General features: G+C 37.4%; 1 long non-coding RNA gene across 1 annotated transcript in view; it reads left to right on the plus strand.

Moving 5' to 3' along the window:
* The window catches only part of LOC108544324 (uncharacterized), a 12537-nt gene extending 8964 nt beyond the window's left edge, over positions 1–3573 (plus strand). Inside the window, exons 3-4 of the long non-coding RNA XR_001889808.1 lie at positions 2308–2349; positions 3406–3573. This is a non-coding gene — a long non-coding RNA (uncharacterized LOC108544324). The remainder of the gene's footprint in view (positions 1–2307; positions 2350–3405) is intronic.
* Positions 3574–13979: the final 10406 nt, after the last annotated feature.

The raw sequence follows: 13979 nt of genomic DNA on the forward strand, positions 1-13979 counted from the left end.
AGATGGAGTCTCGCTCTGTTGCCCAGGCTGGAGTGCAATGGCATGATCTTGGCTCACTGCAACCTCTACCTCCTGAGTTCAAGCAATTCTCCTGCCTCAACCTCCGGAGTAGCTGGGATTACAGATGCCTGCCACTATACCTGGCTAATTTTTTGTATTTTTAGTAGAGACAGGGTTTCTCCATGTTGGTTAGGCTGGTCTTGAACTCCTGACCTCAAGTGATCTGCCCGCCTTGGCCTCCCAAAGTGCTGGGATTATAGGCATGAGCCACCATGCCCTGCCAACTTGTTCTATTTTAATAAAAGATTTTCTATATTTTCATGAAAAATCTTTCTTTAAATCCTCATTCCCAGTAAATACATTTTATTTTGCTTGCCCACTATAAATATTAAAATTGGGAAGTTTTAAGAATAATATTGAAAATATTTTCTGTATCTTTTTGTTTGCCTAAATGTCTGTGGTCAGGATCTTTGTTGCAGTTAAACCTATTTAACTTCTTCCTCAGTGACTAAATGTAAGAATAAAAACAACCTCACTATTCTGTGACTCAATAAGCCTGTGAATGTTGTGTCATTTTAATGGGCCAAATATTTGGAATAAAATCTTATGATTGTAGAAACGAGATATAGATTTGATGGAAAAAAAGTTGCTTGAGAACAAACGACATGAACTTTTATGTAAAAATGTGGACATATACAAATTTACTGCATACTAAGTTTATCTTTGAGAAGGCTGATTCATAGACTCATAAGTGATGCAATTGTGGTGAAGAATGAAACATTCTACCGAGGTCACAGTATTGCTAATGGCAGTCTTCTGGTAACCTGTGATACCCCGGTTCCCTCGGCTAAATTCATCTTGTCCATTCTTAATGATAGGAAACACTAGGATCTATTTTACTTTGTGTTAAAGCATGTGTGCCTTTCTAAAAGGCCTCTTTTAGAAAAGTCTTGGCCCTGCCTGAAGGTATTAACTATAGCAGACCTCCAGGGATAAGAAACATTTGCTCAGCTCTAATTATTTTATCAGATGTCAGCCTCACTGCCTAAATGCCTAAATTCTAAAGCAAGTCAGTTGCCTTTCAATCAACAAGACAGAACCATCTACACCTCACAGATACCCATCAGAAAAACCTATGGAGACAATTTCTTCTCCAGAAGGATCAGAACAGGCTAGTCATTTATTTCCTGAGATTCTCTTTTACCTTTTTTTCATTCTGATCATAAGAAAAAATACGCACGTGCTATATTACATTAATTCTTCCAGTGTAGCAATGTATCGTCAGAACTACAATTAAATATTTTACCTGGTGATCCCAGCACTTTGGGAGGCCAAGGCAAGAGGATCACTTGAGGCCAGGAGTTCAAGAGCAGCCTGGGCAATGTAGTAAGACCTCATCTCTATTTATTATTATTATTATTTTTCTCATGTACTTTGCCTTGTATCTGGAGAAGTGTGTGAAATAATGTTACCTTAGACATTGCTTCATTTCTTGTTAATGTATCAAGAGTTTATTACGAACTTCTATCCTGCCGCATGAGAAATTCTTCTGAGTTCAGAACTAGGACATATTGGCCATTTCTAGTAATTTAGCTTTCTATGTCAAACGATAATTACTGAGCTCAGCACCGTTGTCTTTTCACTCTGGCTGCCAGGAAGCTAAGTGATTTTTATGGCCATAATTTCATTAGCCTTCTCCGCTTTGCATCTCTTGTCATTTTGCCCTTGTTTTCATTTTATAAAAATTCGCTTTCTCTCTCCAACATGACAAAACACTTTACAAACTCGAAGGCATTAAATCCCAGGCATGTTTGCTGAGCAGTTATGATGTGGTCATCCATGGCACTGAATGAGAACAAAAGTCAGATTCAAGATCCTGATGGAGGCTCTTGGAGACTCACAGCAAGTCAGACATCCAAGCTACAATTGTCAGAAAATGAAGTACATAGTGTAACAGAAATAGATACAAGTTGCAGTGGAATAGAGATGGACAATATCTGTTTTGTTAGAGGAGAACTAGAAGACTCCACAAGAATGTGAACTCTTAACCTGGGTCTGGAAGGATGAGTAAGACACTGCAAGCAAGTACGTTTGTAACGTACAACCGATCGTGAATCCCAGGATACAAATGCAAGATCTATAAAACTTAGTATCATTTTTCTGTAACCAAATGTATCTCATTTGACCCCTGTATTGTGGTTTAATCTGAATAAGTTGGTCTCTATCCTATGAGCCCATGAAATGTTCATTTGATTTAGGGAGTTCAAGAAAATTGTGGTTCTGATTCATTTAATATTCTAAATATAGTGTTTTCTGCCTGGATGTTGACTTTTGAAGCTCAAATATTAAGTATTTGATTCTTTTATTTATCTTTGTATTTTTGATGTATCATCCCTTCCCAGAGGTAATAACAGGAAGATAAAATGCTGACAGAAAAAGGGGAAACCAGGTATTATTGTGCCCAACATTGAGTGCCATAATAAAACAACATCCCTTAGTTGAAAGAGGCCTCAGTGGCAAGGGACCTTAGCTATTATCTCTGTCAAGTTCCTTCACCCTCATTTTATGGAGTAGGAAATTGATGCTAAGAAAGGCAGAGTGATGCTCTCAATATTATCCTGGTCAGTTGGAATTATGGGCTGCACCTTTTTTTTTTTTTTTTTTGAAATGAAGTCTCGCTCTGTCGCCCAGCCTGGAGTGCAATGGTGCGATCTCGGCTCACTGCAACCTCTGCCTCCTGGGTTCAAGCAATTTTCCTGCCTCAGCCTTCACAGTACCTGGGACTACAGGCATGTGACACCACGCCCGGATATATTTTTGTATTTTTAGTAGAGACGGGGTTTCACCATATTTGTCAGGCTGGTCTTGAACTCCTGACCTCATGATCTGCCCACTTTGGCCTCCCAGAGTGCTGGGATTATAGGTGTGAACCACCACACTCGGCCTGTGGACTGCACTTTTAACCCCAGCCTCAGCAGTATTCCAGATCTCTTCAATATTTCTTTAATCTGGGGCACTAAAGAATTGCCAAAGAAGTTTGTTACAACTTATCAGTGATGCATATTTCAGGACTTTACTGTCAGAGATTCAAATACAGAATGCATTTTTACCAAGCACTTCAGGTGAGACTAATACAAAGGACCCGCCCTTTCAAGTACACAGAGTTAAAGTCTGAGCTCAGTAAGAGCAGAAGCCGAGTTTTGTTAATCTTTTTATCCCCAGTGCCTACCTAGCACATATTGTATAGAAAGTGTGTAATGTTGAATGCATGCAAACTCTATTTCTAAAAATACACACCACCTTCATTTGTTGTTTGTTTCTAGCAAAGCACTGGCAAATTTGTCCTTTACTGGAATATTTTGAATTGTTATCTTTGAATTGTTATGTTTCTGCATTTCTTTATAGATCAAGCTTTTCAATACAAAGCCCAGATCAAGCTTTTCAACACAAAAAGCCATCAGCCTTAACAAAATCCCAGGAAGCGGAATTCAAGCAGTGAAAGATAATGTTTTGTTTAAGTTGTCAGTGTTCGCCCTTCAAAAATGTAAGATATAATTCCAAATCAAAATCCAAGTTGCTTTTTTTTTGGTATTTTGTGATTTATTATAGCATTACTTTTATTTGTGAGGAAAATATATTGAAGGTTTTATCTTATTAAATATGTAACTATTAAATATTTAGATCTACAAAATGAATTTCTCTATATTTTATGAACAAAATATCTAGAAAAGACTTTTAAATAAATGAAGATTAGTGAGGATAATTATTTCACATAGAAAAATTAGCTATGGCTTCCAAGACCTAATCTACTCAATAAAATAAGTTATGATACCTTAAAATAACAACTGGGGAAAATAAATATAAGTTAAAAAAAAAATCCACGAGGAAAGAAGTCTACATGGTAAGTATTCTGAGGTCAGGACTTTTTCAACTTTATCACAAAATTCACAGGGTGGGTAAATAGTATTTCCACATTTTAAAAAGGTTTCGAGGAAGCCTCAGTATAATCAACCGCTAACATATTATCTTCTAGATAGCCAAGTTCTGTAGCTCACAACACATGGCCCCTGCCTTCCAACTTTAATTAACATAATCTGGTTATCTTATTCTGTAAAAATTACAAAAGTCCATTTCAGTGGGGTAATTGCAGGTGAGTGATATCCAAGACTGAGAAAATGTAGATTATTAGATTTAGCAAAATGTTATAGCATGATTCATATTTGTTGATTGTGAAAATGCTTTTGGGAGATTGAATTAGCAGAAAGAAGACCTTTTACAAGGCTCAGAGAAAATAATCCCAGGAGTGTAACATTGGAATGAATTAACATTGGAATGAATTTGTGGATCTAAATGAGCATGTCTAAAAATTAATATAACAAAAGAAGAGTGGTACATAAAAGTAGAAAGTCAGCAAATAAGCCAGATTGATTTTGACATTTGACAAGCAACTATTCTAGTGAAAGTAATCATGAAAATATAAGCTGACTGTGTTTTTAGTGATTAATTCTGGCTAGCGTATGACAAGTATCCAGATATTCAGACAAAAGCAAAAATGCTAATTTGCCTGAAACATATTTTTTCAGTGTAATTTGAATCATTGTTTTCCTATATTACTAAACTTTCTCCAGATGGTTCATAATTTTGCTTTTAGAGTAATTGTTTTATTTTTAAACTCCCACCTTATCTTTTCTCATAAAACAACACTCATGACCAGAGCCCAGAATTTAATACTAAAATCACATTTCTTAAAAGTATTCTACTTTAAGGGCACATCTTCAATTCAATTGAAACTAAGTCTTAATGGAATGATTCTCAAATTATTTAAAGTGAATTACTGGTGGCAGCATTGGTGTTGAGGGAAAGACCATTGAAACAGGCATGCATTACAACCAAAAGCCCTATTCCTCCTACCATAATGGACCCCCTATTTGGGGCAATGTAACTTAGATAAAAGAAAACCTCCTCAAGGTTTTTGCCATAATTACATTTGTACAAGAAGATTCTGGTAAAATGTTAGGACTTCACCATCCAGCCCCTTGGTTACTGATAAAGTTTGAATATGTGTCGCCTCCAGCTCTCATGCTGAAATGTGATTCCTAATGTTAGAGGTAGGAGCTGGTGGGAGGTGATTGGATCGTCAGGGTGGATCCCTCAGGAATGGCTTTGCACCACCCCCTTGGTGATAAGTCAGTTCTTGCCTAGTTAGTTCACATGAAATCTAATTGTTCAAAAGTCTGGGACCTCCCCTCAATCCTTCTTTCTTGCTCTCACTATGTGACTCACGTGTTCCCTTTCACCTTCTGCCATGGTTCTAAGCTTCCTGAAGCCCTCACCAGAAGTCAAGCAGATGTTGGTGCCTTGCTTGTACAGCCTGCAGAACCGTGAACCAATTAAACCTCTTTTCTTTTTAAATTACCCAGTCTCAAGTATTTCTTTATAGTAACACAGAAACAGCCTAACACAGTCACCTACTCCAGATGTCCAGATGCCATTCTGGACAGTGAGCAAAGTCACCGGGATAGGGTGTTAACTTTGTTCTTTCACAGAACATTGCAGCTTTCTTTGTGCAAAACAATATGGAAAAGGAATGGGAAGTAAGATATGCTGTACTGAAAAGACATAGCACAATATGTCAGTGGACAAGAACCATTTTACAATAAAACTAATTTTATATATTTTTCAAAAAGTATATTTGTTCATTTAATAAAATGATGGGTATTAAAGGTAAATAATGGGGGAGGGGACAAAAATTCTTCAGTCTCAGTAGACCGTATTAGAAGATTTTCTTTCTCACTCATAGAACTACAAAGAGGTGATTTGTGGTGTGATTTTCTCAACTTCGTCCCTACGCATATTATCTCTGTAAGATGAATCTTTTCTAAGACATGGATTGCCCTTTTATGCTGACTGCATGCGTGCGTATGCATAAAATGCCACATTTCCAATTAGGATGTGTATACTCAGAAGGATGACATATCAGGGCTGTCAGGCTAAAAGCCCTACAGCTCAGGAGAATTTTCCATACCACTCTGTGGACCTGCCAAGATTATGGGACTTATATATTTGTTTTCTTCCTCTTCTCTTTTCTTACCTTTCATTCCAAAGTCAACCTCTCTCTCAAACTATGGATATTGTTATTTTGGATAGCTCTAGAAATAAAGGGAGTTTGGTGATCTCTTTTACTAAAATTTAAATAATGTTTTCTCTTATCCCAGTAAGATGCACTCCCCATTTTTCCCAACATCAGTTAGTTTCCAGCAATTTAGCTTTTCATCTTCATATAGAAAAATGTGCTAACATACTATTGAAAAAGATTGCTTTCTATGGAAGAAACTACAAGGAGAAATTTGCATTTGAAGTTTAGCCCTTGATAATGTCTTCTTTGGACCTCTTAAATATTTTGCTAGTGGAAATGTTGCAATATATGTTAGTGGTACACCCATTTAGTTAAATGACATCTAACAGGATAATGATGCAAGATCTTCAGAAAGACATTTCAAGTCCTTGAAATAGAAATGCAGTGTTCAGAAATATACAGTATTTTTCTGAAAGTTTTAAAATCCTTATATTGTTGACAAACAGGGAAAAAGAAATAGGATGGGTGTGGAAATATTTGTATCAAGTTAGACTGTCAGGTAGAAATACAACTGATTTGAGTGTACTTTCAAACAGCTATATCAGTATTCAAATGCATAATTTAGATTTTCACTAGGTTCAACTTAGTTGTGCATTAAATTATAAGATATGAGACCAGATGTGTGAACTGTATAAGCTACGTGGCCAAGGTAGAGAGTTTGTGTGCTATTTTCTGAAAGCCTTGGTGATTCAAGCATCATAGATATGGATGCCTCCAATTTTATCTGAAAGTATCACTCACATTTTTATTACTCTGAGAGAGTTAGATAAGATTACAGAATTTGAGGAGACACAGTAGACATTTCGGTCTGTTTTTTCTGCTATTCTGATAGTAATTACCATATTTTTTCCAGATTGAGCAATCAATAATGCATTCTAATGCTTTCCATTTGGTTCTCTGCAACATTGGTGTTCAGGTCCTCATCTTGCCATTAAAGTTTCTTTTCTCTAGTTTTCTAATCAGACCAAGATGATCTTCTTAAAAGGAAAGAGGCAGTAACTAGCTAATTGACAAAGCACATTTGCTCTCCTTCAAAGCATGTTGCAAAGAACAAATCAGCCCATAGCACTTAGCCCTTCTGATGATTTTGAGGGAGAAGGGATTTTATTATTCACAGTGGAAAAAATTAGACTACCAACAAGAAGGGCATTTTTTTTCCTAGCCTTATTTACTCAGTGTGAATGTGAGCTTACATTTAAGAATGCCTATTTTGTTTATCTGTTAAATTCTGACACCACCATTTTAATGCTATAATTGTTAGCTATTAAAGGCTCTAATTTTATTATGAAATAGATTTGTTAACTCATAGTAGGTTTTTCTTTGTATAACAGATTCTTGCTTTGAGAGATATTTATGCTTTCTTGCTGAATTAATGGAAACACAGAAAAGATTAAATGACTTTTTGAGGATCACATCAAAATTTAGTGGCTCAGTTCAAATCAGAAATCTAGATTACAGCCCTTTAAGTTTCAGGCCGTGTAGTCTCTTATGTTCATAAAATAATAGTTCGCATAGTAAAGGAGAGACAGTGCAATTTATCTTCGCTGTTAGTCAATGCCCTCAACTCACTCTATTCATTCCTCCTTGTTTTGTTTTTTGATTACTACAGAAAGATGTGTAAGTCCAGGTAAGACTTCAGTTGACCTTAATAAAAATGTTTAATGCAGTATTAGATTCCAATATAAAATTTAGTTTCTTGGATATAAATTAGGAAAATGTATATTCAAGGGATAGAAGATTTTTAAATTCTCAATACAAAAGAAAATCAATTACTTTGACAAAATGATCAGGGAAAATTTCAACATTTTCATGTACTTAGAAATGATATCCAGGTGTGTTAATCTAATCCATTTTGAAAGAACAATCAGCATTATTCAAGTTTTATAAAATACATGAATGAGAACTGGTTATTGCCCTCAGCGAACTTACGGTCATTTAGGGAGGATAGAACAAGTCCCTGCAAACAAAAACTAATAGTGCAAAACTAGGCATGATTAAGCACTAACTTCTGTTTTATGGGCTGACTCTGCTTTCAGTGAGAAATCAGAAGAGATGGAAGAATAACTGCTGCTGAGAGTAACTGGGAATGTTTCTTAAATGAGTTCAAAGTTAAACTAGATCTCAGTGGTTGGGAAACAATTTAGGGAAGGAGGAGAGACGTTGTAGGTGGGGTATGCAGGACTAAGCATAGGCTGTTTCTGAGGTAGTATAAGAGAGCTATGAGCTAGTGAGCAAAATGAAGTCTACATGCTCATTTGGTTATCAATTCAGCAAATATTTACAGAAATCCTACTATGCTAGATACAGCACAGAAAGAAAGGAAAGAAAGAAAGACAAAATTCCTATTTTATATACGGCCCCAGCAGGGAGCACATGGCATACCTAAACAGAGTAAGAGGAGAGTATAATAATAAAAATGTTTATTTACAAAGATGCTAGTGGGTTTCAGGGAAACCAGCAAAGGATAGTATAATGCTGTATGACTAGCGATAGTGGAAATCAGTTAATATTTCTAGATTTGAAGGGACAGTGGGCGGGAGAAGTTACTGAAACTCACAGGGAGTAGATGTAGGAAAAGAGCTGCCTCACAAGAGATGAAGCCTTCAGCAGAGAGTCACAGTCAACTTGTAGTAACCAGCCAGGAGGAAATCTGGTGAATAAATAGGCCCCTGCTGCAGTCTCTTAATTTCCTGTTAATGTTTCCCACTGGCTAACTCCAACTAGAAGGCAACAGGGCCAGTTTGATACAGTCACTGCAGGTCAATGCTAGGGCATAGCATATAGTGAAGAGCTGCACAGTGTATGTATCAGTCAGGGATCCAGCAGAGAAACAAGCGGGAGGATGGAGACACACACACACACACACACACACAGATTTATATAAATATATATATAATATTCATATGTAATTTAAGTGTATTTATGTAAGTATAAATCAATATAAATATAATTTATTTATAATAAGCTGACAGGCTGGAAACTCTAGAGGAGAATCTGATGCTGAAGTCTACACGTAAAATTTCTTCCTCCTCAAGGAAACCTCAGTTTTGTTCTTAAGAACTTGCAGCAGATTAGATGAGGCCTGCACAGATTATCAAGAATAGTCTATGTTACTTAAAGTGAATTAAATATAGACGTTAACAAGATCTTTAAACAAATCTTCATAGTAATACATAGACTCATGTTTAATTAAAAAACTGCTTGCTATAGCCTAGCCAAGTTGACTCATAGAAGTAGTCATTGCTATAGGACCAACAGGTCCATACGCCCACCGCTCAGGAACAGACCAACACCCTCAGACAGCAGGGATGCATCAGAGGTAGAGTTGAATGATCACAGGAGTCAACCAAGGAGATGGGAGGAGACCTTCAAATCCATCTCCCAGAGGGGCTGGGGTAATCATAGAGGATGAAAGTCTGGTAAATTGAGGTCATTGGTTGGGGAAAGAGGGATGAAATCATCAGGATGTGGAAACTTCATTCTTTAGTGAGTCAGATTCTCATGGCGTCCTTCAGACCAGCTGACGTCAGTAGTTTCACTGGTACACAGGCCTTGAAAGAATATCTCAAATGGAAAACTTCATAATTTATAACGTTCAAGTTGTCACCTGCAAAACAGTTATGGAGAACTCTAATCTTGTAACAGGGCTACATGATTCCGAGGCAATAGAATCAAACAGCTATGAGGACCAAACAGCTAGGAGGACGCAGGTCAGAGAGCCAGCTGCCTAAAGATCAATGCTGAGCGTGCTGCAAGCTTGGCTTATTTTCTTTTCTCCCCCTCCCTTCCTCCTGATCAATTTTATAAAGTTTATAAGGATGGTTTCACAATCACAGTCTCTATTCTTACAGAGCTTATATTTTTATAAGAGAATACAGAGGCCGGGCGCGGTGGCTCAAGCCTGTAATCCCAGCACTTTGGGAGGCCGAGACGGGCGGTTCACGAGGTCAGGAGATCGAGACCATCCTGACTAACACGGTGAAACCCCGTCTCTACTAAAACACAAAACTAGCCGGGCGAGGTGGCGGGCGCCTGTAGTCCCAGCTACTCGGGAGGCTGAGGCAGGAGAATGGCGTAAACCCGGGAGGCGGAGCTTGCAGTGAGCTGAAATCTGGCCACTGCACTCCAGCCTAGGCGACAGAGGGAGACTCCGCCTCAAAAAAAAAAAAAATACAGAAAATTTAAAATTATATATACCCTTCAATTGATAACTGCTAAGGAGCATAAAGCAGAACATATTGATCAGGAGGGAGGAGAGATGCTGTTTTAGACAGGATGGTCATGGGCATATGTAATCAACTGATATTTGTGCTGAGACCTGAATAAAGCTAGAAAGTATGTCGCATGGATGTCAGGAAATTATTCCAGGAAGATGGCCCCAGCAAAGGCTCGGGCTTGCTCTGTTCAAGGATGAGCAAGGAGGCCGGTTGCTGGAGCCAAAGCAGCATGCAAAGAGTAAGAAAATGAGCTCCGATGATAACATGAGGTCAGATTAGGACCTTTCAAGCAAGTTAAGGATCTTGGATTATATTTTCAGGGATATAGAAAGCAGTTAAACCATTTCAAGATGAAAAGTAATTTGACCTTTTTATTTTTTTATGAACTTCTTTGGTCTTTGGGTAGAGAAAAGACCATGGGCATCAGGAGTTGAAGCAGGAAACATGTGGGGTGCTTTATTCTCAGTCCAGGACTGGATGAGCATTGTGGCGATAAAGACCGTAATATACTCTGAAAGTGAAGTCATACATGATTTGCTTACTAGATATAACGCATATAAGAAAGAGAGAAGTCAAAGTTGGCTTGATATTCGGCCTTAGCAACTGAATTAGTAAAATTACCATTTGAAAGGGGCAGGTTTGGGGTTGGGAGAATGAAGATTCAGGGGTTCTAATTGGAAATGGTCAGTGTCTATCGGACATCCAGTTGGAAATGTTGAATAGACTGTTTGTGTCTGGAGTTCAGGAGAGAGGTCAGGGCTATAGATGTAAGTTTAATGGTTATTGACATAAATATATTGGGAGGAAAGGAAAAGAAAAACCAATAGGTTTAAAGAGGTAATTTATGATAGATTAGTGGCCCTTAACAGTGAGGCGGAATAGCGTAGACTTCAGGGTTTCTTACATTAGCAGTTTACACATTTGCCTCACTTATTACACTGTGAGCTCCTAAAGAGAAGAAATGGTGCCTTATTTATTTTGGACACTTAGCACACAGCTAAGTAGCTAGTACATCATGGTCTGTTGGTAACTATTTATTGAATGAATGAATGAATAAGTTAACTAATTGAAAGGAATTGTAATGTGAAGAACTAGAGCAGAAGCTAGAAAGCAGCTACACTCATATCACAGAAAGTTTTTTAAATGTATGGAAATCCTTGACAAGTAGAAAATAATATATAGGTTACTTGTTGCTAAACATTATATGAGACGTGAAAATAAAAGGATACTATTGTCCTCAAGGGACAAACAACAGGCATTGAATAAAAAAAAAATGAGTGAATGAATGAAAAAATATAATTAATGGTATCATAATTTAAAGGTGCATGTGATTAGTTCCAGCTAAAGTAATCGTGGGCCACTCTATAAAAGAGGTAAGATTGGAATGGGAACTTCAAGAATAATTAATCTTTTGTGACATATAATTGAGGAACCACATTTTAGACAATCAAAACATGAAGGTGTAGTTAAGTATTCTAACATAACATGGCTAGTATACAGGAAATAAATCAGGAAGTATAATAGTAGAAATAAGACTGGCCTTGAATACCTAGGTAACCATATGAATGATATTTAATGAGTAATATTAATAAATATTAATATTATTTAGAATTTTTTGTAAGTAATAGAAAACCTAACTCAAGCGTAAACACTGAGGAATGTATTAGTACCTGGAGGTTCAGCTATCAGATGGACTATGGGGATGACAATGCTGCGTGAAGCTCCATCCTGGCTCCTTGCTATCTCCTGGCTCTATCCTCATACTGGACGTTAAAGAGCTTCTGCTGTTGCAGATTTCACAACCACAGAGTCCAGCACGCAGGGCAAAGGAAATGATCTCCCTGTATGCAACTGTTTTTTTGTTTTTTTTTTTTGAGACGGAGTCTCACTCTGTTACCCAAGCTGAAGTGCAGTGGCACGATCTCAGCTCACTGCAACCTCTGCCTCCTGGGTTCAAGCAATTCTCCTGCCTCAGCCTCCCAAGTCGCTGGGACTACAGGCGCATGCTGCCACACACGGCTAATTTTTTGTATTTTAGTAGAGACAGTGTTTCACCATGTTGCCCAGGCTCGTCGTGAACTCCTGACCTCAGGCAATCTGCCTGCCTTGGCCTCCCAAAGTGTGTATGTCACTCTTAAGACTCAGGAATCAGTTCCAAGTGCCTCCAGGGAACTCCCACTCACATCTCACTTGCTCAAATTAATTCACCTGAGACTTTTCTTTCCACAACTAACTCTTCCTATCAGATCAATGTCCTTATTGACTCAGATCTAGATTTCTGAAGCAATCACTGGAAAGGAGGAGGAGACAACTGTGATCGAGTTAGACACTTCAGGGCTGTCCCAGGAGTGGGAGGTGGCACTCAATCACTCAGATGTCACACTTGGGGCAGGGGTAGTGGGGCTGGAAGGCGAGGGAGTGAGACAGACATTGAGTAGGCAACTTCAGGGTCCACCCACTATAGGAACTCCAGAGGAGTCACATGAACAGGTAATTCCGTAGAATACTAATTTGATGACAATACAATGACTTCATGATTTGCAAATAAATAAAATAAAAACTCATAAAATATCTTTAGAATAACACTTTGGTTGAATGTCTATTATCTAAATGTTGTTTATAAATCAGTAATTTTTAAAAAATCAAGAGAAAAGTGGCCTAGAAACTTAAAAAATAAATACATATTATAAATACAAATGTTCTATTTACATGAAAATGTTCTATCTTACTAGTATTCTAAAACTGTGAACTAAAACATTAAAAGTATAGAGTTTTCTCTTAAATTTTAAAAAATAATACCTATTGAAGAGTTGTGGTAGAGAAGAAAGTATTGTAACACTTCTGAAAAGAAATTTAGCATAATGCTTTAGGAGGCTTATAATGGTCAATGGTCCTATAATTACACCTCCAGGAATGTATCTTAAGAAAATAATAAGCAAAACAATGAAAGATCTATATATAATGACTTTCATAGCAGTGTTTGATATGGTTTGGCTTCATCCTCACCCAAAATCTCACCTTGAATTGTGTCCCCATAATTTCCATAATACCCACACATCAAGTGAGAGGCCAGGTAGAGGTAATTGAATCATAGGGGCGGTTTCCCCCATGCTGTTCTCATGATAGTGAGTGAGTTCTCACGAAATCCGATGGTTTTATAAGTGGGTGGTAGGTCCTTCTGCATTCCTTCTCCTTCCTGATGGCTTGCGAGGAAGGTGCTTGCTTCCCCTTTGCCTTCTGCCATGATTGTAAGTTTCCTGAGGCCTCCCTAGCCGTGGTGAACTGTGAGTCAATTAAACCTCTTTCCTTTATAAATTACCCAGTCTCAAGCAGTTCTTTATAGCAGTGTGAAAATGGACTAATACAGTTTTCTACATAGTAGAAAAAATCTGAAAAGACAATTAACAGCCAACAACAGGGAAATCCTCAAATAAGGATTGGTTCATACAATGAAAAACTATGCAACCTGAAAATAATTTTGATAATAGAGAAAAATTTTCAATATAATTTTTTTTAAACATAGAAACTCACATACTTTTTTCTAAAAAGTTAATGAACAATTTTTTGAAGGGAAGAGGGGTTTTTTAAATAATGGCCCTTTTGAAAGTTCTACTTACGGAGATCCT

This window comes from Rhinopithecus bieti, unplaced genomic scaffold (genome assembly GCF_001698545.2).
Source record: "Rhinopithecus bieti isolate Rb0 unplaced genomic scaffold, ASM169854v2 scaffold_26399, whole genome shotgun sequence".
In the NCBI taxonomy this organism is placed as follows: domain Eukaryota; kingdom Metazoa; phylum Chordata; class Mammalia; order Primates; family Cercopithecidae; genus Rhinopithecus; species Rhinopithecus bieti.